We start from the raw sequence: 15,741 nt of genomic DNA, 5'->3' as shown, positions 1-15,741 counted from the left end.
AATAACACCAGCTTCTGTCATGTAGATTTCTAATTACTCATGAGTCACGGATCATTTTGGCAGCACTGCTACTAGAATTTTTTTTTTCACATGTTAGCCACTTTCTTGCAACCTTTTTTTTCCTTTCATAAAAGCACCTAAAATATCATAAATACACTCAAGAACAAACATCATATCACAAAAATATTGGGTATTTCATATCACAATAGAAAAATATATCATATATTTTGCCCTAATCAATTTCTATCATGTCAAACATATCTCACTGTATTATCTCGTTATCTGTATTGGGTATTTTATATCTTTTGGTTCTTAAGGATCTTGATCGCACATCAAGCCCCTACCCACGAAATAAGGGTCTAAAAGTAAGAAATTTAATTAATTAATTTAAGCAATTGTGATGTTCCTAATTTTTCAAGGTGTCATTAATTCTCTCTCGAGTGGCTATAAGTTCAGGGAATGGTCACAAACATTTGTTAGATGTAGTTAGTAGTAGTAGTAGAAGTAATTAAAAAAAGGTTGGTTGCGAGAAGAAATACCATGTAAAGTGGATATGATTTTCTTGGTGTCTCATATAATTGAATAGGAATAGCTTTTTGCAAGATTGAATTAACAACCTTTGGCTTGGCTATTGTTTTCCCAAATGGAGCCAACTGTCCATATGGATGCCAATGAAAAAATTAAAAATTGTTGAACGCTGGGTTGTAGAATGAGACATTATGTTGTCTTTGGCAATTAGATAAAAACATTCAATTATGGTACATTATGCTATTAGCTAAGATGGAATATCTATAAGGAATGCTTGTCAAGTCCCACCTCCTACAACTAAGCACATCAACAGTGTACTGGTCATATGGTCCCATTATCTGAAAGTGCCAATCGCCAAAGTTCATTGGAATTCATTCACTAGCCTCTAAATAATTTTGGTTAGAATTATATTTCCGTCCTCAAACTTTATCACTAATTTGATTTTAGTTCTCAAATAACTAGAGGTAAAAATTTGATCTCCAAATTGTTAATTTTTTTACAAAATCGGTCCTTCTCGTTAAGTGCCCGTTAAAACGGACAAAAGATAAAAAGGTCGATAGGATCATGGTCGTGCTTGAGAACACTGCCTAAGCATGTTCTACTCGGCTCATCTTACAATTTTATTTTTCTTGATCTCCATTATCAACACTAGTCACATATACATTAGTAGACTCCTAAACCATGAAACTAAGTACAATGATGTGATAAACTTCAAAATAAATCATACGGAAAGGCAATACCAAATAACTCCATGATAGCAACCAATGCAACCTTCTGTTGTAAGTGACAATTATCTCAATGAGTTTCTTTCTTCATTCTTTTATTCACTTATTTTTCTCAACTAATCTTAAAAATTGTTAATTCTTCTCAACAATCCAAGAATGATCATCTTTGAGCTCTCATGTATTTCATCATCTAACCATTGAAAGAATCCACAATAACCCTTCTTTTACTTTTTTTTTTCTTTTTTTCATATTTTAGCAAATAAAAAAACCCCCACTAGCGTACATACAAAAAACAGAAAAAAAAAAATCAAGAAACTGTCCTCATAATTTGGGCAAGCATGATCTCTTCTACTTGGATTTCTTGATATCCAACTCCTCAACAAGGGAGTTTAAAGCCACGGCGACAAATTGGAGGTTGGGTTTCACTTTTTCTTAGAGTGTTGGTGTTCTTGCTGCTCTAATTAGACGAACTGACACTCATGTTTTTATTGTTGTTAACCTTTGTCATTTAGGGAAGATGACTCATTGTTGCTTCTTTTTTTTTTCTTCCCTTTTTTGTTCTTATAGTGATTTGTTGTAAAATGAAAAAGAAATCATGTTGTTCTTCTTGGTGATTTAGTTTTCTGCATCATTCTACATAGTTTCATAGTATAGAAGTACACTAATGTATTTGTAGTTGGTATTGACAATGTACATAAAAAAAAATTGACAATTTAAGGACCAAAATTATCCCATTTGAATGTTTGTGAACCAAAACCAAATTAGCGGTAAATTTGAGTATGAAAAGTGTAATTCTCTGTCTTGAGTTTTTTTAACAAACTCACTAGAAACTTGACCTATTGCAATTTTTAGACATGATTATATAATTTGGGTAAAAGGAACTTCAAAAAAAATTTGTGGATAATGGACAATTTTTAGTAGAAAAACTATATAAATATAATTTCCATGCAATCAATGAATTTCACCTCTAATCATTCCATGCAAATTTTTAACCCTGGGACATTTGTAATTAGCTATACCCTGGCTTTCATCATTTACAAGTATAAATTTTGTGCTCAGCTGCTTAGAAATCAATATGTTCTCATTTCCAAAAATTAAGATGGAGAAAAAGGTTTCTGTACTAGTTCTGTTACTCATGCTGCTCTTAATCGGTAATGTTTCTCTCTGATCATTCTTGTATATGTGTAAGAATGTTTGCGTTGGTAGAATAAAAATTTTATCCGGGCTATTTTTGAATTATTTATTTTCATATTTTTGACATGTTGTAATAATTCTGCCATGTTTTCAGCACATAAATCATAAGTATATTTTTTATTTTCATATAAATAGTTGATTCATCCAATAACCAGTTGAAATTCTCTTTAGTTGATTTATGAAACAATGTCATATAGTTATTTTTTTATATTAAAGAATTTAATTGTAAATTATAGCCACTTCTCCTGAGGCCTGATACAATCATAAATATATTCTTGTTGTTTGAGAAATTATTAATACCTTTCGATTTTAACGTGCACCCAACAATGAGCTCATTTCCTTAGCCTCTATTGGGTTTCCATGAAATTTTATGGTCAACTAATCAAGATTTCCGTTTTGGATTATGAATTATACTTTTATGAACTAATGTGCCATATGGATTATTTACTTTACCCTCAGTTGTTTTTACATTTTCTCAATTTTTTTTTTAAATTCAGCAAAAGTAAAGAAGTAATTCCCTCATCACCATCTAGGATTAATAAATATTTCATTTGAGGGGGGTGTTTTTTATTTTTCAAATAATAAGGTGGGTATTCATAATTATGTTCGACCTCATGGTAGGTATCTATGTTTTATCCAAATTTTAATCTAGATAAAGTTTAATTGCACATTTGTGCAAGTAATGTAGCAAGTACAATAAATCATTTTCTGATTGTTATCTGTTAATTTTAAGTGTAAACCAATTACGTTGCAAATACGAATTCAATTTGTATTAGATTAGGTTCACCAAATTATTTGCAATGTATATAATTTTCATGGTAACATTTGGTTTTTATATATGGAACTAATACTATAGATGAAGTCTCGATACAATCGGAAGCACGGACATGTTACTCAAAGAGCAAGAAGTATCGTGGGAGATGTTACCTTAGAAACCAGATAAGTAACTGTAAAACAATCTGCAAACGGGAAAAATTCCTCTCTGGTCGATGCTCTCGTGGAATCTGCTTCTGTTTCAGGAAATGTGCCGATCCTCTGCCACCTCCTCCACCTGCTGACGGAGGTGAAGGAGGTGGAGATGGCGGTGAAGGAGGTGGAGGAGACGAAGGTGGAGAGGGACCACCATCTCTCGAGTAAATTGAAGTAGCTTGCTTTTTCTTTCTTTCTTTTTTGTTGTTTGCAATTACCAGTTGAAGTAAGAAGCAATAATAATGTTGATTCCATTTTGATTTACATTGTAATTGGCATAATTTCGTCCCATTTTCAGCGACATGTGCGTGTCCCGTTGTTACATTTCGTTAGTTATGAACAGTGAGTTGACTTCAAGGATCAATATTGTTAAAAAATTGTAACCTATTAGGGACCATTTCTGTAAGTCCTGGAACATGACGGACTAAAATCATTTTAGTGACAACGACGAAGGATGAAAAATATAATGTTTCCAACTCTTTTCCGGTGCCCTCTTGATTTTAGGGCATATCAAATGATCCATTGTCTAGCCTTGTCTCTATTAACTTCCATCCTTGGAATCAACAAATTCGTTATACCTTCAAGCATAGGTATAATTGGTTTAATCCTAGTTCTAAGAATAAAAGAATTGAAACTTTGACACATGTTGAGTAGGATATCACATTTAATGTTTGAACTGAAATGAGATGTAGACCACTGGTAGGGAGGTTTCTTCACCAACCAATTATATGCATTCTCAACGTACTCTTTCAGCTATTCCATCTGCAATTAAATTCCTTAGTTCTTGTTGCCCGAGTGACTGTTGACAATGCATTTTTTTATTGGAATCAGACAACTGAAATATGAGTGTTAGTCAATCCCTCTAACCCCTCTATGTTTCTACCCATATCCTCATCTAAAAATAAAAAATAAGTATCAGGATCAGGCTCTTCAACAATACAACCAACTCTATCTGTTTTCCCCCAAGTTCTATCAATATTTCATGTTTTTCCCCAGACCATCACTTTGCATTTTCACCCCTAAGTGCTCTAAGTATATTTCCACCTCTATGCTTCTGTGAAATTATGTCAAAAGCCTATAAATATTTGCATCGTTTTGTGTATATGTATAAGCTATGCAGTAATTTGGGCTGAAACTTAACAGATTTAGAATCACAGCCTAATTTTTGTATTGTAATCTAATAATCCCAAACATCTCCGTATCATTATTGTCAAAATAGTTTACACTACACCCTCAATTGTGCTTAATAGGTTCTATTTTCATAACATCACCACAAATAATTTTCATGGTAAAATAAGTTGCTTCATCAGCTGAATCTAAAAAATAAAGTATAAAGAGCAAAATTGCCTATATCAGTAGGTTGCTAGTTATCAGTCTTAATAAAAAGGGTAAAGTGCAATTTAACCCCTGTGTTTTACTAAATGTTTAAAAAAAACCCTGTGAAAAAAAATCCAGTAAAAATTCCCACTAAGTTTTTTAAAATATAGAAAGCAGACCCCCTCTGGCCAGATGTGTTGCACACGCGCTTTGAGTGCGGTTGAGGTCCTATATTTTTTGGCCTGTGTCAATATATTTTTGCCCTTATATACTGAATTAAAGACCTACTAATTTATTTTTTTCACGTTTTCTTCCAAAACACTTTTACTCTCATTTTCCCATCATTTTGGCCTCATTTTTGTGCTTTCTTTTTAAAATATGTAAAATCTCAAAAATTATCTATTTATTTTGCAATGAATTGTATCTAATTTGCTTTAGTTTTGGCCTGGAATTCACTTATGTTGTTGCCCTATTTCAGTGAATTAACTTCAATAGTAGCAAAGATAAATACACATCAAATAGAAAGCATTCATCATTTAAAACAGTTATCAAGACAATTGAAACAAATGCGACACGTTTGAATTCTTCCCTATTCATGTCAATTGTCTCTTGCAATCCTCACAATGTATTCATTTATCATGTCAACGAGAGTCAAATTAGGATTCAACAGAACAAACTCATTGTGCAACCCAAAAAATAATAAATGAAACCACATCACATCGACCAAGATTATCATGAAAGCATAAAAGTTCCCACCCCCCACACTTAAGAATGACATTGCCCTAAATGTCCTATACACTAGGGACAAAAATAAGAATAAAGGAGTATAATACTGCCCTGATGACGCTGAGAATGAAAGTTGGGGTTCCCACTGAGGTTGCTGTCAGTTAGGGGAAGAGCGACGTTATTTTTTTTGCTGAATCAATAGTGGGAACGAGAAGGCCCTAGGGTGTCCATCTTGAACCTATTAAAAGCACTAGATGATTGCAAATAAAAGAGAAGTAAAAAGAAATCTAAAAAAATGAAAAATCGTGTGTCAGTAGAAGAGAAAGGAAAAAAAAATAGAAAATGGAGAATAAGGGGAAAAATAAAAATATAAGAGAATGAGAAAAAATGTCCGAGGTGGGACGAGGCGGCGATTGGCGGGCAGTAGTCGTCGTAATGCCACCGATAGTGTTGGTGGGTATGGCGGCACTAGGACGTGCAATATCGCGAAAACCTGCCCCAAAAGTTTTGAAGATGGGAGAGAGACAGTGGAGAGAAGAAACAACGAAAACAACGACTGGCAGGGTGGTGAATAGAAGTGCGTCGCTTGGTGAAGATGGTGTGTTGTTTTGCGGTGGCAATGCAAAGTTCGGTAACCGCCAGGAGCAGAGCGGTGGTGAGCGGCAATGTTGGGTGTTGTGGAGGAGATGGAGCTGCACAATTGTGAAAGGGTTGGAACCCTAATTTGAACTTTATGCTTAATTTGGGATTTTTTTTATTTTTGATTTTTTTAAATATATATAAAAAAAGGAAAATAACGGAAAAAGAGACAAGGAATATAAGTAACAAAAAATTAAGAAAGAAAAAATCAATGTGAAAATAAGAGGGAGCATCAGGTCGAGCGTGCTGGTGGTAAGTCGTGGGCAAGGACTATAAAAAATTTGCGAGACTGCAAGTGTCTTTTGCATATGCCGTGGGCACGGACTGTTGAAAATTCGCTCGACTGAGCATAAAAGTGACCTTGCAAAATATAACACTCATGGTTTGCCTCCCATCTAATAGGAGCCTTATCTTTATGATGCCATTTGATACTGTCCTTCGATTTTTTCTTTCTCACATGAGATTATGCTATGCTTTGGTGAGTTCCTTGTATAATTCAACAATCTTGTAGGCTTGGTTCCTTCACTTCATCTTATTAGATTGACGCCATTTATTCTCACTTGTTTTTTCCAATCGAACGATGCTTCAACTGGTGGTTTTACTGTTTGATTGGAAGTAGATACATTCAGAACAACACCTTTTGTAGTTTTGACTTTAATTCTTGTCCAGTTTCTACAAAATTTGTAACCTCCTCATGCTCTTCTTTTATGTCCGGCAAATTATTCCCATTAGACTTGTGTCCTTATTTGATACGACCACCTCATTGTCTACTGGGGCCACTTCCTGTCACTACTTTATACCAGTATGTGCGAACCACTGCATATGTATATCATATTTTATATTTAGGGTGTTGTTGGGCGATAAACCCCTTAGTAGTGAGCCTAGAAAAATCCTAAATCAACTATTACAAGAATAATAGGTTATGAAAACCCTTAAAATTACAAACCAATATACAGAGATATAAAAAATCTTAAACAAAATATATATTTTATAGATCTATAAATAATATTACAAAAACAGAAAAGAAAAGAGTTTGGCTTAGAGAGCCAGATTCGGAGAGAATAGCTCACGACCATAAATGCCGACAACCTCTCACAATTGCTCAGTATCCAACAACAACCAGAAAACTCAGGCCACACAAACCTATTTGAAACCACTAAGGTTTCCGACACAGAAGATGGTTCACAAAGAACGTTTTAAATGGAGTAAACGAAGAAGAAGTAGAAAGAAACTTCTAAATCTGTTACTCAAAGCCAGAAGCCATGGGAAGTTTTTATAGAGGTATAGCATTGAAGAAGGAGGGAGAGAGAGCCGAGAGAAAGATTTTCAAAAACATGAGAATCGGTGGAGAGGAGAAATCACACAGAGAGAGAGAGGACGTTAGTGAAAGAACTGCAGAGGAAACGAAGGGCAAGAATAGAATGAATTAGGGTTACGGTTATTGGGAAGTATAAGAGTTACCGGGTTAGTGAGTGAGTTAAGCTTAGCCAGTGGGCTAATGGTGGAGACGGCTGAGCCTTCCAAGTGAGAGGCTTGGGCAACAATAGGCTTGGCCTACCAATAAGGTCACAGGCCATTTTCTTAATATTCTCCACCTTGAACCAGAACCCAAAGAAGGAACTAGGCCCAAGGCCATATCTGACATTCATCATTGCCAAAATCGTACCTGCAAAATAAAGAGAGACACTTGCACATATATGGGTTAGAACAAATACAAACATGGAGATTATCCTAAGCTCAAGATTCTAAGGCAAGTTTTGAACTTCTCTATAGGTAGACATTTACTTCCCATATCTGCAGGATTGGATTCAAAATTTATCTTTTCTAAGTTAATGATTTTCTTTCCAACTATGTCCCTAATAAAATAATATCTTATATCAATATATTTAGTTCTATCATGAAAAACAGAATTTTTGCAAAGTTGAATTTCAGACCGACTGTCAGAAAATACTGTAACTTTTTTCCTTTAGAAAACCTATTTTCTTTAATAAACCTTTTAACCAAATAACTTCCTTAAAAGCTTCTGTAGTGGCAATATATTCGGCTTCAGTAGTAGACAAAGCAATAATATGCTGGAGTTGTAGTTATTGATGTTCTACTATCTCTATCGTTAGCATAGTTGGAATTCACATATCCAGTCAATTTAGCACCATCAGCAAACTCAGAAAATTTAATGTCATTATTCATAGAACCATTTAAATACTAAATAGCCATTTAAGAGCATCCTAATGAGGGCATTAGACATATATCTACTTGAACAACTTATAGTACACGCAATATCAGGGCGAGTACTCACCATTAAATACATAACAGACCCCAATTGCATTTGAGTAAGGAACATTCTTCATTTTCTCTTTTTTCAGATTCAATTTTACGACTCTAATCTTTACTTAGCTGAAAATGTGCAGCTAAAGGAACAGAAGTAGGTTTTGAATCAGACATTAAAATTTTTCTAACACAGATTTGACATAAGATTTTTTATTTAGAAAAATTGTAGAATTACTTTTGTTTTTTCCAATAGACATACCTAAAATTTTCTTAGCATCACCCAAATCTTTCATATCAAAGTTTTGCATAAGTTATTTTGTGAAGCTTTAATTAATTTTAATCTAGGATTAGCAATTAACATATCATCCACATATAGGAAAAGAAATATAGGAATAAAATGATCATTTTTAAAATTACAACCAGTGATCATAGGTACTTCTTTGAAATTTAAAGAATGCATGAACATATCAAACTTCTTGTTCCATTGCCTAGGGGATTCCATAAAGAGATTTTGTGAGTAAACACATATAATCAGGTTTTTGCTTATCAAGCATTAGGTTGATGCATGTAAGTTTGTTCTTCTAAGTTACCGTGCAGAAGTAGTTTTTACATCCATTTATTTCAAGTCCCAGTCAAATTGAGCAACAAGAGTAAGCATGATCCTAACAGTAGTGTATTTCAGAATAGGAGAAAAAAATTTAGTACAGTCAACTCCTTTTTGAGTAAAACCTTTAGCAACTAATCTAGCTTTAAAACGAGTTGAATCATTTTTTGTTTAATTTTGAAAACCCATTTACAATCAACTACAAAACAGTTTTTGAGTTTTGGAACAAGAACCCAGGTTTTATTATCATATAAAGATATCATCGCTTCATTGCTTTTATCCAATGTTTTGAATTTACAGATTGTAATACTTCTTCATAAGTACTACATTCAAGTTTTCAGTATTTGAGACAAGGTGAGAATCTTTTAATTTTGAAGGAAGCCTACGTTCTCTTTGTTCTCTAATAGTTTCTAGGCGTTCTTCAGGATCATTAATCTTTATATTTTCATCCTGATTATAATTTTCTAGTTGATTTTCTTCCGTAGTCTCTTGCCCTTATTGGTAATTATCTGAAGGTCTCTCCACCTTATTAGAGGTGCATTCTATCTTTACTTCTTCACTTTTTCAAGGTGCATTAGTGAGACATGGCATTTCTGATTCATTAAAGGTCACATCCCTAGTAATTATTACCTTAAAGCCAGGTTGGGTTTTAAACCATAACCTGTAACCCTTTAGTATCTTCAGGATAACCAATAAATACACATTTTTAGAAATGGTGATAGAGTTTATCACCATTTAATAATGTGAAAGCAAAACAACAAAAAATGCATAGGGAAGAAAGATAAACAGATTTTCCAGTCCATAAGGACTCAAGTATTCTTCCTAAGAAAGAAATTGATGGAGATCTATTTATTGGATATGCAGCAGTTAAGATAGCTTCACCCTAAAACGTTTTGATAGACCAGAACTTATAAGCTTGTATCTAACTTTCTTTAACAAAGTCATATTCATTCTTTCTGCTACACCATTTTACTGAGTGGTATAAGGGGTGCTTCTGTGTTTTTTAATTTCAAAATCATTATACAATTCAGAAATTTGTTGATTACAGAATTCTAAACCATTATCAGTTCTTAATGCTTTCAATTTCTTTTCGATCTGATTTCCACTAAGGATTTCCAATATTTGAATTTCTCAAAAACTTTACACTTTTGTTTCATTATGAAAGCAAAAACTTTTCTAGAGAAGTTATCGATTATAGACAAAAAATATTTATTCCCACCATGAGTAGCAGTATTAGAAGAACCCCATACATCAGCATGCATATAATCAAGAATACAAGATAAGGGATTCGGGTAATGTGATGCAGGAAAATGAACTTCATGTTGCTTTCCCAGAACACATTCATTAAAAAATCCATTTTATTTATCTTATCAGTTAGAATTCTATTTTTATGCAATAATTCTAGACCTTTAACACTTATGTGGCCTAATCTTTTATGCCACAAATTGGTTTTATCATTTTTCAGAACAGTAGCAACAAAAGAATCATATTTCACAAAGCAAATGTATAAGTTTCTTTTTCTTTCTGCTTTGAAAACAGTTAAAGATCCTTTCATAATTTTCTGAATACCCCTATCCAATATTCCCTCAAGCCCTTCTTCTTCAAGGGTAGTACAAGAAATTAAGTTATAACATAGATCATGAACATGCCTTATATTTTTCATGGTTAGCTTATAACCATTTTCAAACGTTACACAAATATCACCAAAACCTTTTTTTTCACGAAACTTTTCATTTGCATGGACACAAAGCCCAAAATTTTAGATTTATAGTTTTTGAAAATTTCTTTAAAAGGACGCATATGAAAAGTACATCCAGAATCAATCAACCATTCGTTCTTATTTAAAGAAGACTAAACAGAGTTTATATCACAAACCATATATACCTATCCAGAGTTTTCCTCAGTTATTACATTGGCATATTCTTTGTTATTATTATTCTTATTATTATCTCTTTCGGATTTTCTATAATCTTTGATATAATGGTTTTTACCCCTGCAATTAATAGCATCTTCTTTTCCTAGATTTTTTCATCCCTATTTCTATCTTCCCTAGTTCTAGATCTTGACTTACTTTTGCTTCTATTTCTACTACTTCTACCCTTGCTATGTTTTCTAAATTTATAATCAGAATTCCTGTATTTTGTTCTTCCCCTAGCATGATTAACTTCATTCTGATTTCGACTAGGTTTATTAGTCTTAAGGTCCATTTCTTTACTTTTAGGGCCATTAATAATAGTATCTAAATTAACATTATCCCTATCGTATTTTATGGCAATTTTTACATCATTATATATTTCAGGAATAGAATTAAGCAAGACAATAGGAGAATAGTCATCTATATGACTATTTATCACCAAAAAATTTTATATCTTGAATTAATTTCGTAAAATCATCTAATTTTTCTCAATATTTTTACACAAATTTAATTTATAACAAAAAACTTTTCAAGCAAAAACAGTTTACTAGGTAAAGAGTTTTCAGTGTAAAGTTCTTCTAATTTATTCCATAGATCATTTGTTGAATCTTGTTTTCCAACTTTTCTTAAAATAATATCAAACAAATTTAGAATTACAGAAAAGTAGGCATATTCATCATTTTCTATTTTCCTTTCTTCATAAATATTTTTAGAGTATTTTCTATCAATAACTTTGAAAATCTTTTGTTGTATTAGAATACCTTTTATTTTTTATTGCCAAATAGAAAAATCAGACTTTCCATCAACATGTTGCAAATTATAACTAGCCATATTAATATATAACTGAAATACTAGTGACAAATGTAGAAAATATATAATTGGGGTAAATAATAAACAGAATATAAGAATAGCAATTTATCAATAGATTAAGAGGGAATCTTGACTAAATCTCAATCAGATACCAGACGGCCTCAAGGGCTCGGGCAGGTGAGGGATTAGCAAAGGGTTTGGTCTAGGTTTGCAAGAATTAACACTGAGTAGTAAGTAATTGCACTAACCAGAAATATTCTAAGCACGAAGTGAAGGACCAAAAGCAGTATTTAGGTACTAAGCAGTTTCGTAAGAAAACTCGCACACAGCGGTTCAAAAAATATTTGCACATAGCAAAAAAGGAACAAAAAAGTTAGTTTCTTAAAAAATCAATTGCACACAGGGCACAATAAAATGGATACACGAAGTAGAAAAAATTATTTGCACCAAGCAATATACCCCACAATTCTATTTTGGCAGAAATAAAGAGATAAAGTTTAGATCTTATCAAGACTCCACCAAAGAAAAATCAGATAGAGTCATTGTTGGGTGAAAAACCCCTTCAATAGTGAGACCAGAAAAATCCTAACTCAACTATTACAAGAATAATGGGTTACGAAAACCCTTAAGGTTATAAACCAATATACAGGGAAATAACAGATCTTAAATAGAATATATATTTTATAGATCTATAAATAATATTACAGAAAAGAAAAGGGTTTGGCTCAAAGAGCCAGATCTGGAGAGAAAGGCCCACGGCAACAAAGGCCGGCAATCTCTCATGAATACTCAGTATCCAACAACAACAACCAAAAAACTCAGGTCGTACAGACCAACTTGAAACCATAAAGGTTCCCCCACATAAGATGGTTCACGAAGAACGTTTTAAACGGAGCAAAAGAAGGAGAAGCAGAAAGAGACTTCTAATCTGTTACTCAGAGCCAGAAGCCATGGGAGACTTTTATAGAGATATTGTATTGAAGACGGAGGGAGAGAGAGAGGCAGTAGAGAAGGATTTTCGAGGACATGAGAAATGGTAGAGAGGAGAAACTAGAGAGAGAGAGAGAGAGAAGGAGCCAGTGAAAGAACTGCAGAGGAAACAAGGGGCAGGAGTAGAATGAATTAGGATTAGCGTAATTTTGGTATAAGTATTACAGTTACTGGGTTGGGTAGCTGGGCCTGGTTAGTGAGTGGGCTAAGCTTAACCAGTAGGTCCACCATAGTGAGAGGCTTACGCAACAATGGGCTTGGGCCTACCAATAAGATCATGGGTCATTTTTCTCAACAGGTGCATGTGAAATTGTATAATTAGACCGGCATGTATAAATATTAGCTCTCCATGTTCAGGTGCAACTTTTTGCTTCCCAACTATTTGCATTCTTTCTCTCAAAGCCTTTAACTCGACATTGACTTAGGCGTCGGAGACCCATAGGCAGAGTTCCTTCAGGCTTGGCCCAAATGCGATCTTGTTTTGCAGGATTTATTGCATCTTTGAGAGATTATCCAAAGCATTCGACGTAGCAAGGACCTGAAATACTCACCTAAATACCTTAAATATCCACTATTATTTTAACAACATTTGGCACCGAATGTGGAAAAAATTTACGATTCTTTTGAGTTCAAAGGATATGGATGAGACTCCTAACAACCCTCAATGGGATACAGGAAATAACTTGTTGCTGGGATGTCAGGGACAACCTGGTAAATCCGCCCAAGGTGGCCGAGATGATACTATGCCACGAACTGATTTGAGAAGAATGGGCAATAGAGCCACCATCATTGCCTCCTCAACTGATGGAAATGGAGGAATAAGAAGGATTTGTTGACCCTTATATTCTTGAACCTCCCATGTTAAGCACATATTTATGTAGAGAGCTTTTCCCACCTAGGGAATAAAGAACACCACCAGTTCCTCCACAGAAGGTTCAACAAGCCCCTTCTGAGGAGATAAATAATCGAATGGATACCCACGGTGATGAGGAACAAAGAAAAGTGGATGACATATGAGAACTGAGTGATCAAGTTGGTCATATCAGCCACAGAATAGAAAGCTTGAGGCGTTGGGCAGTGGCACCTGAAAATGTAGTTTTGAGAAGAGGATCACCTTTCATCCTGAAAATCTTGGCTATTGTATCTTCTTGAGATCGGATTTGGTTTCTTTTGTTCTGAGAAGAAACAACCTACATAGTCGTTTGATCCAGAATTAAAGCTTAATACAAAAGCTCTCCACTTGCAACGCTCCAATGGTGCAGCTATTAAAGATCACATCAATACTTTGTGTAATTGGATTAACTCTCCTCAAACTATCCTTCTAGAGGATAATCGTGTGCCACATTTTTAGCTTCGAATGCTATTTCTCATGCTTGAACCAAACATATTGAAGTTGATATTCACTTTCTTAGAAACCTTGTTGCCAAGAAATCTTTGTAAATGTGTCAAATTCCCACACTAAACTGGTTGTCGATGTTATGACAAAAGCTCTGACTATGTACCACTACTTTCTACAGATATAGGGCAAGCTAACGGTTACTACATACATGAGCTTCAGGGGGAAGGTTAACATATAAATGATATTTCATAATATTTGGGAAGGGATAATTTCAATTTTTATCCCTAAAATTAGTCACTGAATTACTTTTGGACCCCAAGTTCTTTGGTCTCTAAGTATAGATCAAAGTTGGTCATCTATGTTAGTCGATTTAACTAAAATAATGGCGAGAATGTACATGTCAAAGACCAAAAATATGGGGACCCAAAATTGATTTAGTGACTAACATAGGGGACCAAAATTAAAATTATCAAGTGTCAATAATGACCTTTTATTCTGCCTTTAATTAGCCTTTTTTCCCTTTCATAACAGCATTCCCATTAGTTTAGACGGCCAACTAACGAAAATGACTGACTCTGACCATTTTAAGAAAACTTGGGGACCAATTTATAAGATCATAACATAGGGATACCAAATCAATTTAGTGACTAATTTAGGGATTAATAGTGAAATTATTTTTCAGAATCATGAGAATGATTCTTAGAAGTCTCCACATAATCTAGTCTTTCGAAATTCGAAATTAGTACTGTATAACTTCTTAAATTTAATTGTATTTATTGTCCTGTATATAAGAAAGGATGGCAAAATAAGGAAAGTAATATAACAGTAGCAAAAAGTAAAAAAAAAACTAAATTTTTATTTATAATTGTACGACTCGGCCACTAAATTTTTAAAAAGATCAAAATTTATTGATGTATACAAATTTAGGACTTTTAAAATTGGGCCATATTTTGAGAACATCCTGCTGACATGAAAAGGGATTGCATAAAATATATTTTGAATTTATATTATGTATATAATTATAAATTATATAATTAAAATTATTATATAATATAAATTCTGAAAAAAAAAGATTAATCCCCGCACCCTCCTCCAATAGAAGGGGGAGACAACATCACCCCTTGAGCACGATTAACTGGATGATGTCGTTGGCGCCAGTCGTGTTCGGGGGCGATATCATAATTCGTCCTTCTCTACTGGGATTGGGAGCATCGTCGCCCCTTTTTGGCGTGGCGGGGAGGAGGAAGGATTGTTCAGGGTGCGTCCGGGGGGGTGGGTGGGTGGGTGTTTTGTATTTTATTTTGTGTAGTTATATGCATTTATATTATTTTATTGTGCCGATCATACATTTAAATTGATTTCTTTTCTTTCTTTCTTTTTTTTTTTTGTTTTGAGATTAATGTATTAGGTTATACATTTTATTCTAATTTTTAGTATATTTAATTATATGCAAGTAGGGACGTCGTGCCAAAAAAATATTCAGTCAGTAATAAAACCTCAAATAAAAAAGTATTTCTCCCTTTTTTTCATGTTATTGCTTATGTGGCAGGGGATTTTTTCATGTAAGTGCTTATAATGAAAAAAAAATAATAATAATATCAAGTTGATCAGCTTTTTTTCCAATTTAGAAGATTAATTTTGTACACATCAGCAAATTCTGGCAACTTAAAAAATTCAATGACTGGAGTCCTGCAATTGCCAAAACAAGCTTAATTTC

The sequence above is a fragment of the Sesamum indicum genome, linkage group LG6, assembly GCF_026168435.1.
Source record: "Sesamum indicum cultivar Baizhima isolate 11 linkage group LG6, ASM2616843v1, whole genome shotgun sequence".
Classification (NCBI taxonomy): domain Eukaryota; kingdom Viridiplantae; phylum Streptophyta; class Magnoliopsida; order Lamiales; family Pedaliaceae; genus Sesamum; species Sesamum indicum.
Note: the sequence above shows the minus strand (reverse complement) of the source record.